This window comes from Mustelus asterias, chromosome 22 (assembly GCF_964213995.1).
Source record: "Mustelus asterias chromosome 22, sMusAst1.hap1.1, whole genome shotgun sequence".
Classification (NCBI taxonomy): domain Eukaryota; kingdom Metazoa; phylum Chordata; class Chondrichthyes; order Carcharhiniformes; family Triakidae; genus Mustelus; species Mustelus asterias.
In genome coordinates, this window is record NC_135822.1 from 3182264 (window position 1) to 3202121 (window position 19858).

The 19858-nt window shown below is 45.4% G+C and overlaps 1 pseudogene; it reads right to left on the bottom strand.

Moving 5' to 3' along the window:
• Positions 1 to 3637: 3637 nt before the first annotated feature.
• Positions 3638 to 4427, bottom strand: LOC144510216 (AP-4 complex subunit sigma-1-like; annotated as a pseudogene).
• Positions 4428 to 19858: the final 15431 nt, after the last annotated feature.

Genomic DNA, 19858 nt, shown 5'->3' on the forward strand with positions numbered 1-19858 from the left:
GACAAGTACAGACATACCCAGCATTCTCTGTTGCAACATCTCCAAATAGAAAAGTCTTCTTCAGGAGACCCTTGGTGGTGTAAGTCACCTCTGTGGGATGGCTCTGATCTCCTCATTTCCTGGGTTTTGCTGGGGCTTCCCCGGACCAGAGTGCTGAGGCCAGGCATCCTCTCGAGACGGCACTCAGTTTCACCCGGCGCCGCTCCTCTTCAATCAGATCACTGCCAATGAGAATGCAGCACTGAGTGCAGCCCCCATTATTCAACCCTCCTGCTCCCTGGGGTCTGATTGATGCAATAGACTAATGAAATTGGGCAAATAGAGACCTCCCAGTCACAGACAGCAAGCCAATGTCATGCCTTCAAGTTGTGTCTGTGCTATTGTCTGTTTGTTGGCACAGCCTTGTAGCTGAGGTGCAAACTCACAGATCTGGGTGAGCTAGATGACAATCCTAATACCTCAAACCAAAAGGCAAAATACTGGAAAATCTCAGCAGGTCTGGCAGCATCTGTAAGGAGAGAAAAGAGCTGATGTTTCGAGTCCAGACGACCCTTTGTCAAAGCTCCTTGATATCCCAGCTCTACAGAGCTTGGGAGAGGTTTGAACACATCATGAAATGTGCCACCTTATACTTCAGCTGTGACAGGATGCCCTTTGACCTGCCATCAACCCCAATTGGAGAAAATGCATTGGAGGATTTGACTGATGACCTGGCAGATATGCAGCAGTTGTGTTTCCTTAAGGATCGCGGTCCTTTTGAATACTCCCCTCTGTCAGAAATTCACTGATAATTTTGCTCTGGAGAATACACTGGACAAACTCCCAGCTCTCTCTCATCTGGTTGGTAAAACTGCAAGTTCAGAAATCGTTGCAATGCTCAGGATTCCCGGCTAGGTCGTTAGTCGCTGAGGAAAAGCAACACATTCCCAACTTTCACCAAAGCAGCAATTTCCCTGTCATCCGTGACAGACAATGACTGTCCCTTTGCTCAACCTGATCCAGGGCTCCAGAGATGGAATTCCACGAGTCACTCTGAGTAACGTTTACACTGACCTCATTCCTGTGCCAGGTTGTCAGGGTGTGGGTCTCTGGGAGACAGCAGTAACCTAATTATAAAGTAGCCCAGACTCACTCAGGCTGGGGATACTGACATTCTATTTATAACAACACTGTCTCAGCGAATCCCAGTAAGAAGTTTAACAACACCAGCCAGGCTTATTGATGGGCTACAGGGACTCGGCATTGACATTCCTGAGAGCAATTCTCTCCTTCCTCATTTCTGTTCTCTCCAAGGATTCACTCCAGTCTCCTGTTTCACGTTATTCCCAGGTCCTTCTTTCATTAAAAGCTACAACTGCAGGTGGGGTTCTGATCACTTCCACCAAAATGTTACTCCCTTTTCTCCCCCCTTCAGTTACATGGCCATTCCAATATAAACATCAATTGGCTCCTATCCCAATTCACTGCTTCATTCTTCAACCACCACCTTCCATATAACTCATTGTCTTTAACCATCAAAATAATCTCTTAAAAATAACATCCAGAACACCCGCTGTAGGGACCTTCATTTGGCAATGGCTAACTGTAGAATGTGATGATACCACGTTATAGAGTCCAGAAAGATTCTGAGTTCAATCCTAAACCATGCTGAGCTATCTGATCACTGCTAGAGATTGTGTTGGATTGTGTAGGGAGATGTGTGGGGGAAGTTGTGTGGGGGAAGTGGGGGAGTGGTGGGTGCCTGGAACACGCTGCCAGAGGGGGTGGTGGAAACAGGCACATTAGCAACATTTGAGGGGCATCTGGATGGCCACATGAATAAGGAGGGAATAGAGGGATATGGACCGAGTAAGGACAGAAGGTTTTATTTTAGTTTAGTTAGGACACCATGATCAGCACGAGCTTGGAGGGCCGAAGGGCGGGTTCCTGTGCTGTACTTTTCTTTGTTCTTTGTCCTAAAAGCACTGAAATTTGCCTCTGCACCTCCAAGACTGAGCAAATGATACTGAGTGACAGAATTAGCTTGGATTCACAGAGTTTAACAGCAGAAAGAGAGGCCCTTCGGCCCATCGTGACAGTGCTGGCCATTGAACACCTATCCATTCTAATCCTATTTTCCAGCACCTGATAACCACCTAATGACTTGTTAAAATAGTGAATGTCAATAAGAACAGGTGGGCACTATCCACGGTCTGTCAACACCACCTCTCCGGTCTCACAGGTAAAGGGTGGGCAGTTGGTCGTGGTTGGCAGTGCCGATGTGAGAGAGGTTAGGAATGAGTCAGCACCCGGAACAGAGTCTGTCGGAGCAAAACAGTGAAGTTGTTAATCAGATTCACTCGCTCAGGTATCGAGTGTCTAAAAATACATTCAACAATAAATTGGGCAATCAGGTCACTCTCCTGTGCATTAGGCAAACATCCTGATCAAAGCACAATTACTGTATTGTCTACTTTACTAAGCAACTTAGTCCACGCCCCATTCTACATCTATTTCAAGACAAAAAGTAAACACACTTGGTCAATATTCGCAGGGTTAGTGTCGGTCATTTTCTTTGTGCTAATTTAAGCAAATCTTTTCAAGTTTATTTATTATAATTTTAAGCTTATTTATTAGTGTCACAAGCATTAACACTGCAATGAAGCTGCTGTGAAAATCCCCTAGTCGCCACACTCCAGTGCCTGTTCAGGTACACTGAGGGAGAATTTAGCATGGCCAATGCACCTAACCAGCACGTCTTTGGACTGCGGGAGGATACCAGAGCACCCGGAGGAAACCCACACAGACATGGGGACAATGTGCAGACTCTGCACAGGCAGTGACCCAAGCCAGGAATCGAACCGGGTCCCTGGCGCTGTGAGGCAGCAGTGCTAACCGCTATGCCACTGCAGATAAAGACAGCTTTGTTGTAGATAAAGTCAACTGTCTGAAACCTCATGCAGGTATTTCAGTGTGATAAAGGTTTATTGCTAATCTTTATGTCATGTTTCAGTCTGTTAATAAGGTTGGGGTGTGAAATTCAGCCTTTAATCTGTTCATCTACCTGACAACATCCAGCAAGTGAATACTCAAACTGAGTCAAATTCAGGTTCAGACTCAAGCTACATCGACTGCGGTGAAGGGACTTCAGGTACTTTTCAAAAATTCTTGTGGACAGCAGCTCGTATGGGAATGAACATAAAGAATAGGCCATTCAGCCCACTTTACCATTCAATTATATCATGGCTGATTATCTAAAGTTTATTTATTCGTGCCACAAGTAAGGCTTACAATGAAGTTACTGTGAAATTCCCCCAGTCGCCACACTCCGGCGCCTGTTCGGGTCAATGTACCTAATCTTTCAGACTGTGGGAGGAAACTGGAGCACCCAGAGGAAGCCCACGCAGACACGGGGAGAACATGCAGACTCCACACAGACAGTGACCCAAGCCAGGAATCGAACCCAGGTCCCTGGTGCTGGGAGGCAACAGTGGTTGTCACTGTGCCACCCCTACCTCAATGTTTTTTTATATAAGAATGTTTGTTTATTCTGGTAAATCAGCACGTCCATATCCATTCATAAAGCAGCATTGTACATCATAGAAAAACATTGCGAATGGGTGGTGCAGATTTTGAGTTATTTGTGCCTTCCTTTATTTTAGCTTTCCATCTCTTTGGCGAATGCAAGCAGAGGAGCAAGGATTCTGCTTTTGATTATCTCCACAACACAACATTCAAAATCATTTCATCCAAGATGATGTGCACTTTGTCTAAATTAAACATGATGTCCAACTTAGGGTGGCACAGTGGTTCGCACTGCTGCCTCACAACGTCAGGGACCCGGGTTCAGTTCTCGGCTCGGGTCACTGTCTGTGTGGAGTCTTCACATTCTCCCCGTGTCTGCGTGGGTTTCCTCCGGGTGCTCCGGTTTCCTCCCACAGTCTGAAAGACGTGCTGGTTAGGTGCATTGGCCGTGCTAAGTTTTCCCTCAGTGTACCCGAACAGGCGCCGGAGTGTGGAGACTAGGGGATTTTCACAGTAACTTCATTTCAGTGTTAATGCAAGGAATAACACTAATAAGTAAATAAAGATAAATACTCAGACTGGAAAAGTAAATACACGGTATGGTTAGATAACAAAATAGGGTCTCCTTTCCCCACTCTACTGAAGTGTTTGTCCAAAACCTCGACAACATTATCTATAAGTTCATACACTGCCAGTTCACTCTGCGTTACCAAGCCCAAACACAGCAAGGAGTTCAGCGTACTGACATTACAGCAGCTTAACACCCTGTATTCCACACAGGAACACTGCTCCTTTGTTTGTGGGAGGCAATTCTTAATGAATTCAGCTTCCTATAGTGTTCTTTTGTAGATTTCCATGGGTTTATAATATCTACAGAGTCTTATTTGCCCTTGTTTGTTCAGCATGAGGAACAATATAACCATATAATTAACTTCTAAACCAAGGCAAGGGAATGGAAATGCCTCAAATCATTAGCTGGGGTGTAATTAAAATTAGAAACATAAAGGGCATTAAATGTCCTGTGACTGGACAACTATGATGGGCCACAATACTAATTTATCAGTGATGTTTGCCAGGAGGAATCAAGTCCTTGTTTAACTGAACGATCCTCTGTACGATCACCACTGCTGTCTCTGCAGTTCAGTATTTCCTCACTCCACGGAGATGTCTGGCACCAGGGATAAGCGAGATGATTCTTTTCTGAAGTGTCTCAGACTTTTTGATGCCTCCTGTCTGTCACAATAACCAGGACTGGACACTGTCCTGTCCGTCACTTCATATTGCTGACCTTTCACTGCACTCCCAGTTGTGTTTTTGCTTCTCTAACCAGTGTTAGAAGATATGAACTAAAATTTATATAAATATCAGGACTGTGATTTATGTGTGGATAATAATCCTTGTGTGAACTGTAACCATTTCAAGAAGAAATTAGCTCTTGGGGCTAAAGGGATCAAAGGATATAGTGGGAAAGCGAGGAAGGTTACTGAGTTGGAAGGTCAGCCTTAATCAAAATGGAAAGCAGAGCAGACTCGAAGGGCCGAATGGCCAACCCCCCCCCCCTTCCTATTTTCTATGTTTCTATGTGTGGGACTATGGGGCGTGTGTGACCAGTATAACTACATAAATACCTCAGCGAATGAACATTTGTACTTTCATAGGTGTTGACTTTGTAAAATGGATGTATCATAGAATCCCTACAGTGCAGAAGGAGGCCATTCAGCCCATCGTGTCTGCATCGACCACAATCCCACCCAGGCCCTATTCCCATAAACGCACACATTTACCCTGCTAATCCCCCTGACACTAACGGTCAATTTAGCATGGCCAATCAACCTAACCCGCATATCTTTGGACTGTGGCAGGAAACCGGAGTACCTGGAGGAAACCCACGCAGACACGGGGAGAGCGTGCAAACTCCACACAGACTGTGACCCGAGGCCAGAATTGAACCTGGGTCCCTGGCGCTCTGAGGCAGGAGTACTAACCACTGGGCCACCTTGCCGCCCCATGTTTTACTGTCTTGCTAATTTGACTTTTCTGACCGTTCCACAAGAGAAGTATTGTTGTCTCAAAACCTTCCCAATCATCAAACGGAGTGACATTGGGTCTGACTGACCCTCCAAACACTGCCTTCCTCTCCATTCACGCAGCAAGAGGTGTTTGTGATTCTAAGTGGGTTTCTTGACTGAAATGATTAAATCTTCATTTTTTCATCAACCTATTCAGTTTTCTGATTCAGCGAATGAAATGGATGACCTGTTGGTGCTATCACCAGCTCCCTCTCTGAAAACAGGGAAAGGGAAACTTGGCATTTGTTTAATTAGATTCGGAGATCCGGGGGAAAAGGAGGTTACTTATAGCACATCAATGAAAATAAGACCAAATCTAGCTGAGTTTTGATGGATAAATATAAACATGTTCTTACGTTATTGTCTCATTGTTGCACTTGGGTCTAATCAGTCAATTTTGACATCTCCACGTACATTTTATTAATTTACCATAAAGTCAAAAAGTGCTGATTAAGTAGAGATGATGTTACTCTACACAATAGGGGTTTAACACTGAGGTGTTATTCTACGCAATAGGGGTTTAATACTGAGGTATTACACTACGCAATAGGGGTTTAACACTGTGAAAGCAGCAAGAAAAAGATAGAAAATTAATTGATCTATCTTTATGTAAAATTTCATTAAGATTTTTTTTATTCATTCGTGGGACATGGGCGTCACTGGCTGGCCAGCATTTAGTGCCAATCCCTAGTTGCCCTTGCAGAGCAGTTCAGAGTCAACCACATTGCTGTGGCTCTGGAGTCACACGTAGGCCAGACCAGGTAAGGACAGCAGATTTCCCTCCCTAAAGGACATTAGGGGACGAAGTAGAAAGGGTCCAGAGCTTCATGTTTTTAGGTGTCCGGATCACCAACAACCTGTCCTGGTCCCCTCATGCCAACACTATAGTTAAGAAAGCCCACCAATGCCTCTACTTTCTCAGAAGACTAAGGAAATTTGGCATGTCAGCTACGACTCTCACCAACTTTTACAGATGCACTATAGAAGGCATTCTTTCTGGTTGTATCACAGCTTGGTATGGTTCCTGCTCTGCCCAAGACCGCAAGGAACTACAAAAGGTCATGAATGTAGCCCAATCCATCACGCAAACCAGCCTCCTAACCATTGACTCTGTCTACACTTCCTGCTGCCTCGGCAAAGCAGCCAGCATAATCAAGGACCCCACGCACCCCAGACATTCTCTCTTCCACCTTCTTCCGTCGAGAAAAAGATACAAAAATCTGAGGACACATACCAACCGACTCAAGGACAGTTTCTTCCCAGCTGTCGTCAGACTTTTGAATGGACCTACCTTGCATTAAGTTGATCTTTCTCTACACCCTAGCTATGACTGTAACACTACATTCTGCACTCTCTTGTTTCCTTCTCTATGAATGGTATGTTTTGTCTGTATAGCACGCAAGAAACAATACTTTTCACTGCATGTTAATACATGTGGCAATAATAAATCAAATCAGTGAAGCAGATGGGTTTTTTATGACGATCGACAATGGTTTCATGGTCATCAGTAGATTCTTAATTCCAAATTTTTTAAAATTGAATTTAAATTCCACCATTTGCCATGGTGGGATTCGAACCCGGATCCCCATAACATTAATTGACTTTCTAGATTAATTATCTCACGATAATACCACTAGACCATCGCCTCCCCACTTAAAGTAATTGCAGGGATTAGGGGGAAGTTGAGGAGAGTTGAGAGTTTTATCCAGGGGGTGATGGGGTCTGGAACTCACTGCTTGGAAGGATGCTGGAGGCAGGAACCCTCACTGCATTTAAGAGCATTTGGATATACCGTTGAAATGCTCCAATCTCCAGGGCTATGGACCAAGAGCTGGAAGCTCTTTATCAGCTGCTATGGACATGATGGGTCAAAGGGCCTCTTTCTGTGCGGTAAATTTCATTTTTTCAGGTGGAATTTAATCCAGGCATTAGGAACCTTGCCTGTCAGCTGGAGAGCTGTCAGGAACCCTGCGTCACCTACTCTCAGGAAGGTCCACCCTACTGAGTGACAGTCAGCCAATTAACTGGCCGGTGGTGGACTTTCCCTGGGATCAAGGACCCCAAGGATGGAAATCCCACCTCCACAAGAGCCACCAGCCAATCAGAGACCAGCAGATGTGCATTGTGTATCGGTACCACCAGGAGGGGATGGCTGCTGCCAGTAATGCACCCACCCCAAATACCCGGGGCCAGAGGGGAGGGATGAGAGGGCAAGCGGAGGCGATGGGGGGTCCCTGGAGAGTAGGTGGGAGTAGGGGAAGAGTGGTGGCAGCAAGGGCAGGGGATGGCTCTCAATGGCCCCCTTCCCCTTCCTGATGTCAAATCTCTTAGTCAGGGACTGAGTGCCTGACACTGGGACTCTCCTCGGAAACCTGTAACGGAACAGGGTTTTCCTTTCAGGTTTCCAGCCTGGCATGTCCCCTGCCCACCGCGGGGTGGATTCCTGCAGCGATGGGATAATATCCTTCAATAGGCATTAACTGTTCACTGAAGGCCCTCAATTGGCAATGAACTGAGACAGCTGTCCATGAACCTTCCAGACTCAGACATAACTGGGGCAGAGGAGGGGAGGAGGCAGAGTTCACACTTCCCCCTGCCCCCACATGATTAAATAAGAACATAAGAACTAGGAGCAGGAGTCGGCCATCTGGCCCCTCGAGCCTGCTCCGCCATTCAATAACATCCTACCTGATCTTTTCGTGGACTCAGCTCCACTTACCCACCCGCTCACCATAACCCTTAATTCCTTTACTGTTCAAAAACTGATCTGTCCTTGCTTTAAAAACATTCAATGAGGTAGCCTCAACTGCTTCACTGGGCAGGGAATTCCACAGATTCACAACCCTTTGTGTAAAGCAGTTCCTCCTCAACTCAGTCCTAAATCTGCTTCCCCTTATTTTGAGGCCATGCCCCCTGGTTCTAGTAAAGAGAGAATTGTGATCATTGTCTCAGTTTTAACATGATAAATTGCCCCACCTCTGCCAAACTTACCTTCGAGTGGGGATTAAATTCAACCCAATGTTTATAATAGGTCAATTAAAATACTTCCTTACTGCAATGCATCACAAATAATTGGATGACTATATTTATTTAGGCCCCGTATCTACAGAAATCATTTGTAATACACTTTGTTCTTTTTCATATTTCCACTCTGAATTGCAGCTTTAAGCCTCGAATTCCTTCCTACACTCGGAGCAGGTGAATGGTTTCTCCCCAGTGTCAACTCGCTGGTATGTTCATAGGTCAGAGAATTCAGCCCTTCCTGTTCCACTAAGACCATATTTGGACATTCTTGGTGCCACCCAGTGTGTGGGAAATTGCATTTTCATACAGGAATGTTCCGATGGTGCCAAATACACGAGAGGCAAAGTAGAAGAGATTGTGTAACAGATTTAATATTGAGCAAGTATAATGATACCCAAATACAAGTAAAAGCCACAAAGGTAGTTTTATTTTAGATAAATAAACTGGAGTAAATCAGCCAGAGTGAATGAGCACTGGGGCACAAATCTCGAAGAGAGCTGGACCAGAACCAGACCACAGGTGAATGAACTGCCTTGGGGCAGAGCCAAGTTGTGTAGATGCCGGCGTTGGACTGGGGTAAACACAGTAAGAAGTCTCACAACACCAGCAGCAGTGCTCCGAAAGCTCGTGGCTTGTGCTACCAAATAAACCTGTTGGACTTTAACCTGTGTGTTGTTAAACTTCTAACAGAGCCAAGCAGACAGAAACTCTTTCTACAGGTACACCATTCAATATCCTGTTAAAATTGAGACAATGGTCAAAACTCTCCCTTCAGTAAAGCTTGAATGAGTGAATATCCTAACGGATGTTGCTAGCTAGGGGGATAATAACTGAGAATGTGGGGGGTTGGTTCCTTGGAGCTGGGATCAGCGAATTGCTTGGTGCATCCCAGCTCCGGGAAGCTGGGAGTAGTGACACACCTGAGGAGGAATGGATGGAAAAGACTTCTTCAACAAAGAGCTATCACAACCTTGGTCCTTGTGTGAAGCCCTCAGTGTCACCTGGGCAGAATAATTCTGAGGGGGCAGACCCGGAGAGTTCTTTCAGCCCATGACAAGTGGGACTATTTGTGAAGACGACGGATGAGATTTTACTGTCTCCCTCGTCCCGAAACCGTAAAATCCTGCCCGAGGTCAACAGGCCTTCCCATTGTCCACCCCTTGACCGCTCCGATTCCCATGGCGGGCAGGGCGGTAAAATTCCAGCCTATGTGTGTGTAGGAACAGGTCCATGAACTGGAACTATCAAAGACAACAGATCCGGTAAACAGCTTAACATTTAAAAATGGCTATAAAGATCACTGTGAATATGTGCAGTGTTTAATTTACCCAGTGATGTGACCTTGGGTTACATTGTCCCAGTCGAGGCTGATCTGTGTTTACAGGAATGGGTGGTATCACACCTCAGTTCTGACAGCCAATGCTCGCGATGACAGTCCCCATCGTCCATCGATCTGATCAGGAGAAAACAGCTCACGTTCCTCGGGCCTGGGTATTCTCCCGCGAGGGGGCAACCTCACCATGTCTGAAGTTCAGGTAATGGTGAGCGGGAGCTTCCTTGTTGCAGACGTTCTGTACGGGAATTCTCCACTCCGGAGGTGGTGCGGTAGCACAGTGGTTAGCACTGCTGCCTCACAACGCCAGGGACCTGCGTTCGATTCCCGGCTTGGGTCACTGTCTGTGCGGAGTCTGCACGTTCTCCCCGTGTCTGCGTGGGTTTCCTCCGGGTGCTCCGGTTTCCTCCCACAGTCTGAAAGACGTGCTGGTTAGATGCATTGGCCATGCTAAATTCTCCCTCAGTGTACCCGAACAGATGCTGGAGTGTGGCGACTAGGGGGTTTTCACAGTAACTTCATTGCAGTGTTAATGTAAGCCTACTTGTGACCATAATAAATAAATTTAAAACTTAAACTTAATTAATGTGTACGCCCCGAATCGAAACAGCGAGCGGCCAGCTATCCTTCAGCAGGGTAACTCAGGATGGGCAATAAATGGTGGGCTATTTGTGACGCCCACATCCCACAAATACATTGTTTAAAAAAGCTTCCACCGCTGCTGGCCGCTTCCAGGCCATCACTCTGGGCGGTGACTTCAACCGCGTCATCGATATGGCTGGGCGATCCGGCAAAGCTGACAACAGACTGGATGTCACGTCCAGATTCCTGACGGAAACAGTAAAAGATGCCAAGCTGCACAACGTCTGCAGACGGAGCGCAGCACAGACACACTGAGTCTGGCTGCTCTGCACCATGCAGTAGGAGTGTACGCAATGATCCACCATAAGTCCAGATTGTTCTTACTTTAGGTGTCTATGAATTTTCATTGTGAACACTTAAAACCAGTTTAAATATTTCAAATCGAATGAGGGTGACGGTGGAATTTCGTTGAACTACACTTGCAATATTATCTCTCTGGATTCTCCTTCTGTATGTTCAGATCTTTAAGAGCACAAACTCTGACATTCTAAGGTGTGTCACATTTACCAATGTGTAACATGTACATGCTGATTTATAAAAATTCGTTCACAGGACATGGGCATCGCTGCCCATCCCTAATTACCCTTCAGAAGGTGGTGGTGAGCTGCCTTCTTAACCTGCTACAGTGCATGTGGTGCAGGTACACTGCAGTGCTGTTAGGGAAGGAGTTCCAGGATTTCGACCCAGCGACAGTGAAGGAACAACGAACGGTATCTTTTCAAGGCAGGATGATGAGTAGCTTAGAGGGGAACTTGCATGTGATGGTGTTCTCATGTGTCTGCTGCCCTTGTCTTTCTAGATAGTAGAGGTCATAGGTTTGCATGGTGCTGTCGCAGGAGACTTGGTAAGTTGCAATGCATCTTGTAGGATCATAGAATCCTACAGTGCAGAAGGAGGCCATTCAGCCCATTGAGCCTGCACCGACCACAATTCCACCCAAGTCCTATGCCCATAACCCCACGCATTTACCCTAGCTAGTCCCCCTGACACTGAGGGGCAGTTTAGCATGGCCAATCCACCTAACCCGCACATCTTTGGAGTGTGGGAGGAAACCGGAGCACCCGGAGGAAACCCACGCAGACGCGGGGAAAATGTGCAGACTCCACGCAGACAGTGACCCAAGCCGGGAATTGAACCCGGTTCCCTGGTGCTGTGAGGCAGCAGTGCTAACCACTGTGCCACCACAGATGATACACAATTCTGCCACTGATGGTGGAGGAAGGTGTTTAAAGTGTTTCTGCTCAGCGACTCTGCGCTGTCGTGTGTCGTGAAGGCCGCCTTGGAGAACGCTTACCTGAAGATCCAAGGCTGAATGCCCGTGACTGCTGAAGTGCTCCCCCACAGGAAGAGAACAGTCTTGTCTGGTGATTGTCGAGTGGTGTTCATTCATCCGTTGTCATAGCGTCTGCATGGTTTCCCCAATGTACCATGCCTCGGGACATCCTTTCCTGCAGCGTATCAGGTAGACAACGTTGGCCGAGCTGCAAGAGTAGGTACCGTGTACCTGGTAGATGGTGTTCTACAGAAACTGATAGCCAGGTTCCGCACACATGAGGACGGCCTAAACCGGGATGTTGGATTTATGTCACATTATCAGTAACCCCCACAGCTTTCCCCCTGGTCTTGCAGAATCTCACTAGCTGTTCTGTCTGGAGACAATACACATCTCTTTAACCTGTGTTGAATGCTCCCTCCACCCACATTGTCTGTACCTTTAAGACCTGGCTGGCTGTAGAGATTCGCATTCTAATTAGTATTCTGTAACTTGATTTCTGTGTCTGTGCACTGTTTGAGAGCACATTTCCACTCCATCTGACGAAGGAGCAGTGCTCCGAAAGCTTATGTTATTTGCTACTAAATAAACCTGTTGGACTTTAACCTGGTGTTGTGAGACTTCTTACTGTGTTTACCCCAGTCCAACGCCGGCATCTTCACATCATGACTTCTATGAGATAGCCAGTTACTTATCCAATTGGCCAAATTTCCCTCTATCTCACACCTCCTTACTTTCTTCATGAGCCGACCATGGGGATAGAGAGAAATTAATTAGGAGCAGCTAATATAGATTTCAGAATCAAAAATGATGCTTGACAATTCTGATTGCATTCTTTAAGGGGGTGATTGCATTGTGAGTTTGGTGTATACAGATTCATAAAAAGCCTCTGCACGATATCGCCAAACACCCCAAAGCATTACACAGTCAATAAAGTATTCCTGAATTGAAGCCATTGTTATAATGTAGAAAATACTGCGGCCAATTTCTACAGAGTAAGATCCCACAAACAATAACAACATTATAACCAGAAAATCTGTTTTTAGTGATGTGGGTTGAGGAATAAATATTGGCCGGGGCACCTTGGAGAATTCCCTTAACCCTCTTCCCCATCTCAATAAAAAACAGATTTCCTGCCAGTGCAACATTCCCTCATTACTTTTTTTAATTCATTAATGGGATGTGGATGTCGCTGGCTGGCCAGTATTTATTGCCCAACCCTAGTTGTCCTTGGAGGGCAGTTGAGAGTCAACCACATTGCTGTGGCTCTGGAGTCACATGTCGGCCAGACCAGGTAAGGACGGCAGATTTCCTTCCCTGAAGCACATGAGTGAACCAGATGGGTTTTTCCGACATTCGACAATGATTTAATGGTCATCAGTAGATTCTTAATTCCAGATATTTTTTATTGAATTCAAATTCCACCACCAGCTGTGACGGGATTCGAACCCGAGTCCCCAGAACATTAGGTGAGTTTCTGGATTAATAGTTAAGCGACAATACCACTGGGCCCTCGGCTCCCTCGTTGTGCTGGAATGTCAGTGTTAGGAGCGGGGCTTGAACCCATAACCTTCTGACTCAGAAGCAAGCTGTGAGCGACTAGTAATAATATTTTGTTCAGAATAACAATGTGAGCTGAAGACTTAAAAAACTGGTTAGCCTTGAAAAGCAAGCATGCCACAAAGTCTGATGGCAGCTTACGACTTAAGGCATATTTCCAAAAAGTTAAACAGCACATCAACCGTCCAACTGACACGCCAACATCTGACTTGGAGTTACAACAGTGGCAGAGATGCTGACACCATTTGGAATCTGAACTCGTTTATGTTCCGGTTATCTGAAATGTATTTCTTATTCACAGTGAGTAAGCAATCCCAGACTCGATGAGGTAAGCAGCCAGAGATTAGAAGAGTGCTCTTTCACAAACTGAATGTAGAGGAAGTGAGTCAGAACAGCCTGGCAGGGTTTGTGTAAAGGATTTGTAAATGAAAATACCAGAAAATCTTTGACGCTCACTCATAAAAATAAGCATCTGGAACCTCCCATTGCACTTTAATTTTTTGATTGGTTGATCGACCATCAAGGGTGACAGAGAGAATACTAAATTGGTGTGAGTTTGTGTTGCGTAGTATGCTCCACCCTGCCAACCATCCCAGTGCTGAATGGAATCTTTGCCACGTCACAGGAAGCTTTAGTTCAGTTCACTGATATAACAGCGAGGCTGCACTCAGACAAAGGATCAGAATGTTCCTAACGAGGAGATTCTGAGGGAGCTCAGGTGGCACATTATATTCCAACCCCTGGGGTTTGTCTTGATTTAATCAAAGTGATTTCTAGGACAAATGAATGTTTCTTAACAACTGTTTTTCACCAAACCAATCACAGTGGCACAGCGGTTGGCACTGCTGCCACACAACGCCGGGGACCTGGGTTTGATTCTCGGCTTGGGTCACTGTGGAGTTTGCACGTTCTTTTTTTAAAGTTTATTTATTAGTCACAAGTAAGGCTTACATTAACACTGCAATGAAATTGTGAAATTCCCCCAGTCGCCACACTCCGGCGCCTGTTCGCGTCAATGCATCTAACCAGCACGTCTTTCGGACTTTGGGAGGAAACCAGAGCACCCGGAGGAAACCCACGCAGACATGGGGAGAACATGCAGACTCTGCACAGACAGTGCCCCAAGCCAGTAATCGAACCCGAGTCCTTGGCACTGTGAGGCAGCAGTGCTAACCACTGTGCCACCATACCAGCCATGTGTCTGCGTTGGTTTCCTCTGGGTGCTCTGGTTTACTCCCACAGTCCGAAAGACATGCTGATTAGGAGCATCGGCCAAATTCTCCCTCAGTGTACCCGAACAGGCGCCGAAGTGTGGTGACTAGGGGAATTTCACAGTAACTTCATTGCAGTGTTAATGAAAGCCTACTTGTGACTAATAAATAAATAAATACATTTTATTCATGCGTTGATCCAGAGCTTCTATTCATAAACTCCAACCTCTAACTCTACACTTTTACTTTACCCATACCCATTTTAACCGCGTTCAGAAGTTGTCCTGGACAGACTTAGACGCTGCACAATTTGTTTACTGACAAGCCAGAAAACAGAGGGCAGGGAATCTGTAGGAGGTGGAAAGACTCGTGACTAGGTAAGGGGAGGCTGGAGATTGGGGCTAGGGTTGTTATTTTAATTTATATTGATTGGGTACTCAATTGTCTTCAGACAAGTTACTGCATGGTAGGTTGTTGCATAAGGTTAAATCTCACGGGATCCAGGGTGAGGTATCTAAATGGATACAAAATTGGCTTCTTGACAGAAGCCAGAGGGTGGTTGAAGAGAGTTGTTTTCCAAACTGGAGGCCTGTGACCAGCGGTGTGCCTCAGGGATCAGTGCTGGGCCCACTGTTATTTGTCATTTATATTAATGATTTGAATGAGAGTATGGGAGGCATGGTTAGTAAGCTTGCAGATGACACCAAGATTGGTGGTATAGTGGACAGTGAAGAAAGTTATCTCCAATTGCAACGGGATCTTGATCAATTGGGCCAGTGGGCTGACGAATGGCAGATGGAGTTTAATTTAGACAAATGCAAGGTAATGCATTTTGGTACATTGAACCAGGGCAGGACTTACTCAATTAATGGTCGGGCATTGGGGAGAGTTACAGAACAAAGAGATCTAGGGGTACATGTTCATAGCTCCTTGAAAGTGGAGTCACAGGTGGACAGAGTGGTGAAGAAGGCATTCAGCACGCTTGGTTTCATCGGTCAGAACATTGAATACAGAAGTTGGGACGTCTTGTTGAAGTTGTACAAGACATTGGTAAGGCCACACTTGGAATACTGTGTGCAATTCCGGTCACCCTATTATAGAAAGGATATTATTAAACTAGAAGGAGTGCAGAAAAGATTTACCAGGATGCTACCAGGACTTGATGGATTGAGTTATAAGGAGAGGCTGAATAGACTGGGACTTTTTTCTCTGGAGCGTAGGAGGCTGAGGGGTGACCTTATAGAGATCTATAAAGTAATGAGGGGCATAGACAAGGTAGATATTCAATATCTTTTCCCAAAGGTAGGGGAGTCTAAAACTAGAGGGCATAGGTTTAAGGTGAGAGGAGAGAGATACAAAAGTGTCCAGAGGGGAAATATTTTCACACAGAGGGTGGTGAGTGTCTGGAACAAGCTGCTGGAGGTAGTAGTGGAGGTGGGTACAATTTTATCTTTTAAAAAGCATTTAGACAGTTACATGGGTACGATGGGTATAGAGGGATACGGGCCAAATGCAGGCAATTGGGATTAGCTTAGGGGTTTTTTAAAAAAAGGGAGGCATGGACAAGTTGGGCCGAAGAGCCTGTTTCCATGCTGTAAACCTCTATGACTCTATGACTCTATGAGATGTCTGCATTACCTGAGGGATTCACCAATTTATAGGAGCAAGCTGAAACAGTGGTTCAATGATATGTTTAATATTCGTCCCTTAATCTTCTTGATGTTGAGGGTATACAGTGAAATGGTCGGCAAATTTGGCCAGAAACAAAAACAGAAAATGCTGGAAAATCTCAGCAGGTCTGACAGTACCTGTGGAGAGAGAATAGAGCCAACATTTCGAGTTTGGATGACACTTCATCAGAGCAATTTGGCCAAATTTGAATTAACAAGTGGGATGGAGAGAAAAGTGATAAGTGGGAATAATTGTAATAGCTAAACAGACAGACAGACTGCATCATTAACTTGTATACCAATAGCTTCATGCAAGTCACTCCCCAAGAATTCAACCGCTAAGTTCAGGATCTAACTAAAAGCCGAGGTTCTCTCCATAAAACAGTCGCACGTTTCTATATATTTGCTCCTTCAGTCACAGGGCCTGAGCCACAAGAACGCAGTGACAATGAAAACTCTCCCATGCTTCAGCTCCTCTGCAAGTTCCTGCACAAAGTTTAGCTCAGCACTTTGCCAGATTCTGATTTGCTTCAGTGCAGGAATGCTGGAGGTGCAGATGATGCTGTGGGTTTGGACTCGAGCCCCCTTCTTCCCAACGCCTCAGTGACACTCTGCTAACAACACACATTCTCCCATTTCAAAATAACAATAGCACCGGGCAGAGCAAGCGGGAGAACTCCAGCATTCCTGATTGTCCAGCATAGGGGTGATCTTAACCTTGTTCTTCCAGCGGAAACCAGGTAAGTGGGCAGTTAAAATTGTCGGGTTATTTACATGCCACAGGAACCTGACGCATTGAGTGAAAATCATTGATTGCCACCCAAAATGTCATCGAGACTTAACAGTAACCTTACCTGAAGCTTGACTGGAGAAAGCCATCAATGTTTCCCCATTGAGTGAGGGCTAGTCAGCACCAGCTGGGCAGAAGGGTTCTCCTGTTTATTGATGGCTGTGCCTTCAGCCTTAATCTCTGGAATTCCCTCTCCAGGCCTCTCTACCTCACCCCCTCTCTCCAGGAGACTACATAGACATCAGGCATTATATCCCAATCTGTTTGTTCTCCATTCCCACGTATTTTCCTGTTGATATGTTAGTGTGGATGTTTTTTTGAATTCAGTTACAGGACGTGGGCGTTGCTGGTTTGGCCAGTATTTATTTATGTCCATCTCCAGTCACACCTTGGTCGATACACCAGGGAAAGAATAAAAATATGAAATTGATCACATTTCTCTTTGACACATTGGCTCCTGAGACTGTTAATGTCACTGCGTTGCATGGTTAAGGGTTCAAGTTCCTGGCCATCAGGAGTACAATCCACCTTGGCACACCAGACACTGAGGGAGTGCAGCATTGCCACAGGTGCTGTCTTCCAGATGAAATATAAAGCTCCATCTACCTGTCCAAATGATGTAAAGCAAAATGCAGAAGAACAGCAGGAAAATTTCCCAGTATCTTGTGCCAGTGTTTAAAGTTTATTTATTAGTGTCACAGGTAGGCTTACATTAACACTGCAATGAAGTTACTGTGAAAATCACCTAATCGTCACACTCCGGCGTCTGTTTGGGTAACACTGAGGGAGAATTTTGCACGGCCAATGTGCCTAACCAGCGCATCTTTCAGACTGTGGGAGGAAACTGGAGCACCCGGAGGAAACCCATGCAGACACAGGGAGAATGCACAGACTCTGCACAGGGACCCAATCCAGGAATTGAACCCGGGTCCCTGATGCTGTGAGGCAGCAGTGCTAACCACTGTGCCGCCTATCCCTCAAACAAATTCATGAACTGATCTATCTTGTCGGTGTCTATGGGGGCTTGGTGTGAACAAATTGGCTGCCATGTTTGTTATAAAGCAGTGATGACAATAGGTCCTCCAGAGTGGGAATTGTCTGTGAAGCACTTTGGGACATTTTGAGGTGTGAAAGGTTCAAACCCTTTCTCTCCTCAAACAAGATTTATTGTCGCTCTCCCCCTTTTCCTGCTCAGCCTTGTTGCTTCCTCACAATTTGTCTTTTCTGACTTATTTAAACATCTGATAGTTTCAGTATTTCTCCATCGCTGCTGCTCCTATTTTGATTATTTTTATCCCTTACTTTTTTCTGGAATGTAGCCTTCCACAGAGAGCAAAATGAAAGGTAACTGCACAGAGCAAAACAAGAGAGAGCACGGAGAGTGCACGCAGTCAGCTAGTTTACTACTTCTATTGCTGAATTACTGTTCTTTAGGGAAGGAAATCTGCCGTCCTTACCCGGTCTGGCCTACATGTGACTCCAGAGCCACAGGAATGTGGTTGACTCTCAACTGCCCTCCAAGGGCAAACTAGGGACGGGCAATAAATGCTGACCAGCCAGCGATGCCCATGTCTCACGCACGAATAAAAAAACTCTGCCCATTTGTCATTTTGGGCTATTCTGCCTGCTCGACCCTTCAGTGATCTGTTAGTGGCAGGTTTTAAACTGCCGCGTAGAAAGTGATGAGCATGAACATTCCTCGCCATTTCCAAACATGCTGGTCGAGGAAGAGGAACCATGAGGGACCATCAGTTCATTCAGATTGCACGAAAGATTACGCAAAGCAGCACTTTGCAAACAGAAAGCTCTGGAAGAATACAATATATTCATGCGGGTTTTATAAAAATGGTGACATCTGCGCACATGGCTGTCATAGTAATAGTGGCAGCGCAGTAATATAAACAAAGTGGCACAGAATGCACATCAGTATCCCAAAACGTAGAACAAATTGCGGCATTCTCATTGTTAGCCTGTGTGGACTCCACATCGTAAGGTTAAAATTTTGATGTTTTTTATCAACTGTGTGTTGTCCTCACTCTCTGAAATCCACCTAGAAATAGAAGGTATTTCACTTCAATGGGGCCTCCGGCTTATTTTTTAAAAGGGCTCTGCGATCTCAGCAGCCCCCATATGACTGAAATTGGCGAAATGCTTTGATGTGGCTCATTATTCCCACCAAGATGGCACTGGATCGAGGTGTCTTCTTGCGAGCTGTGCCCAACTTTCCCTCGAATTCCATCTTTTATTCTCCTTCTGTGCTCTTAAAACTTAACTCTAACTCTCTTAAACTCACCCTAGCTATGACTACAACACTACATTCTGCAACCTCTTCTTTCCTTCTGCCCTATGTACTCTATGAACGGTATGCTCTGTATAGTGCACAAGAAACAATACTTTTCACTGTACCCAATACATGTGACAAAAATAAATCAAATTAAATTATTCAAGTCATTTGGGTAAGACTGATTAAAACAGAAGCTGCTTTACATTCACGTAGTAATTAATGATAGGAATATGACGCTTACAATTAAATAACCAACCAAACTCATTAACTAAATAATAACAATTTAAATACAAAAGGACAGTCGTTCTTATGATAAACTATTCACTTATTGGAATGGGACTGGATCCTAATCATGTTGACGCACGGAGATGCAAAAGTGTATTTCAACAATATGGCTTTTGGAAAGCATGGAATGCGAAAGTGTTGGTGAAAATTCTCCACTTTTAATAACAAACCTGTCACCTTCCTGTCTGCCAAGAAAGTGCAACACCTTGATGT